Consider the following 2,829-nt stretch of genomic DNA (forward strand, 5'->3'; position numbering starts at 1 on the left):
GGAAGAGAGCAAGGGTAGAGCAGGCTTTAATTCCATCTCCTGGAAACTGCCTCTGCTGTGGCATGAGAGGTGCCTTGTTTGGAGATGACCACACTCTCCCCTCCACGCAATGGTATCTCTGGCCTGGGAAACATCTCTTTTTATGAGGTTTCCAGAGAGAAGCACAGTTCTCACATGTGATATACTCTGTATTTTAACAGTGGCCCTGAAGGGCATTGGCTCATCAGCCTACACACTCAGCTCTGCTTGGCTTTCCAGGGGAAATGGACATATGGACAGGAGGCTATGGAAAGGGAACTGAAAAATCTCCCTTTGGAATTGTTGGGGATTGTTATTCAGAGTGCACAACTGCCAAGAAGCCCCACTCAAACCAGACACCACACTGTGCAGGTAGTTATAGCAATGGGAAACAGAGACCTCTGTCCTACAGGTCACAGGGTGTGGAGATGAGTCATTGACGCCTTTAACTTTGCCTTTCCAGTGGGTACTGGCTGTCCCTCCTTCCAGAGTTTGGGACACTTCCATCCCACAAATCAAACTGACTGAGTGCTCTCAGGTGCCTTAGCTGGAATCTGACCAGGGGGTTACACCACTCCTCGCCAAAAGCAAAGTCCCATTGATGCCTTAGGTTTTAACTTTTATATTTTTCAAATCCTGTACTGCCTAGTGTGTAACTCTGAAGTTTCTTGTGGCCTGTTAGCTACTGTTCTCTTATGCCAGGCAGACATAACAAGACACTCTAGGTTTGCTCTCCAAGCACACCTAGATTGTCCCAGGCTCCAAAATATGTAAACTAAGGCCTCTGAAGAGGAGGGCAAACTTGGGGTAGTTACATCATTAACTGGGGTTGTAATTGAAGAATTGATCCTGATATGCAAATGGACCAAACTTATAAAAGTGTGAAGAACTCGTGACCTGGGGTCCATCTTGGGAGTTGCCTCTTGACTCCCCGGGGGGTACCTTGAAGGCCCTTCAAATAAATACCTACCTTTGTTCCCTTACCCTTGTCTAATCTCTGTTTTTAGGTGGCCATCTCAGGCATCACTGTCAGACATTACAGATGCCCAGCTGCTAAACAGGGAACTCGTCTGAACTAAACCTGCTTTTCAGGAACCAGGTGCTCCTGAGTTTCCAGCACACTTGATTATAGCAACAGATCTTTCTCCTTCATTTGATATTATGTGCAAAGCAAGAGGGACAACATCGGGAATGGCTTCCAGCCAGAAGAGACAAGTGGCAAGGCCCTCTCCTGAGCTCAACTGCCACCCCGAGCAGTCATCCAAGAAAAGATCAGAGGCAATGTCACTACACTCTATAAATATCTGCATATGATGCAGCCGTGACAGTAGAAAGATATTTGAGCAAGGAAGCAATGCTCTAACAAGACTTAGGAGCAGACACCTGCATGAGGTAAGAGGTGCTGATCACTTCCAGCAGAGAGGTTTGCCTAGCACTCAGATGAAGATTTTATATAAAATTGCATCTCTCTGCACAATACACTCTCCAGACTCACTAGTTCTTACAAAAAGGACACCTAAAAAGATGTCTTGAGAGCTGTGGCCCATGAATGCAGCTAAGGCAGACCCTGGACAGGACTGAGAGCTCCTCCTCTCACTTTGTGAAATAATTATAGGCAAGTGCTTTGAGACATAAGAGGTTTGTTTAAAAAAAAAAACACAACAAAACAGCTACTACAAAATAAAAAAAAAATCCAGTCAGCAGCCAGAGCAGAAGGAAAGTCACTGTGGCCAAAAGCTGTTCCTCACACTGTCCAGTATCAGGTAGGCTAAAAGACCAGCAAAGGAAAGACACTGAGCTGTTTGCTCATAGGGAAATCCTTCCAAAAGACTAGTTCCTGAGGGCACAAAAAGTAAATACCCTGAATGCTCTGTTTAATAAAAGGATGATGTTCTCTCTATGGCCATTTTCAACATCTCTATTCTTTTGGCCCCCTTAGCACCACCTCTGGAAAATTCTACAAGTTAAAACCCAAAAAAATCATGTTCTGGTTACCCAATTCATATCCTTCAATTTACATGACAACCCTTTCCTCTGACAGGATTAGGGAGACCAAGTAAGACCATCCAAACTGCCCTTAACATAGAATCACAGAATGGTTTGGGTTGGAAGGGACCTTAAAGCTCATCTCGTTCCATCCCTCTGCCATGGGCAGAGATACCTTCCACTAGCCCAGGTTGCTCCAAACCCCATCCAACCTGGCCTGGAACTCTTCCAGGCATGGGGAAACCCCAGCTTCTCTGGAAAACCTGTGCCAGGGCCTCACCACCCTCACAGGGAAGAATTTCATCCTAATAGCCCAACTAACCCTGCCCTCTGGCAGTTTGAAGCCCCTCCCTCTTGTCCTGTCACTCCAGGCTCTTGTAAAGAGTCTCTCTCCATCCTTCTTTTAGGCTGCCTTCAGGTACTGGAAGGCCACAATTAGGTTACCCAAAAGCTTCTCCAGGATGAACAGTTCCAGCCTTTCCTAACAGCAGAGGTGCTCCATCCCTCTGACAATCTTGGTGCCTCCTCTGGACTTGTTCCAACAGCTCCATTGCTGTGCTGGAACCCCAGAGCAGAATGTGTTCATAAGTCACCCCAGAAGCAGGGATTTCCAACCTCAGTTTCTTTTCTTGAAGATTTTTCCATGTCTTCATGTATCTCTACCATGTTACTACACTTTCTATTGCTTTAAGAAGTGGTGAAGAGAACAGGCAAATATTTTGGTTAAACATATTCTATATAGACATATAAAGACAGAAAGAGAGAAACCTGAGAAAACCACCACATTTTCTTCGGATTGGAATATCCATTTTTGTTTTCTAACCA

At 45.4% G+C, this 2,829-nt stretch overlaps 1 protein-coding gene across 1 annotated transcript in view; it reads right to left on the reverse strand.

The window, feature by feature from the left end:
- Positions 1-2,167, reverse strand: part of ALPK3 (alpha kinase 3) — a 30,362-nt gene extending 28,195 nt beyond the window's left edge. Inside the window, 1 exon segment of the mRNA XM_017731097.1 lies at positions 1-2,167. This exon segment is cut by the window's left edge and continues 8,053 nt beyond it. The gene's annotated coding sequence lies outside the window, so the exon portion shown is untranslated.
- Between the last annotated feature and the right edge of the window lie 662 nt (positions 2,168-2,829).

Source organism: Corvus brachyrhynchos, unplaced genomic scaffold (assembly GCF_000691975.1).
Source record: "Corvus brachyrhynchos isolate BGI_N302 unplaced genomic scaffold, ASM69197v1 scaffold164, whole genome shotgun sequence".
NCBI lineage: Eukaryota > Metazoa > Chordata > Aves > Passeriformes > Corvidae > Corvus > Corvus brachyrhynchos.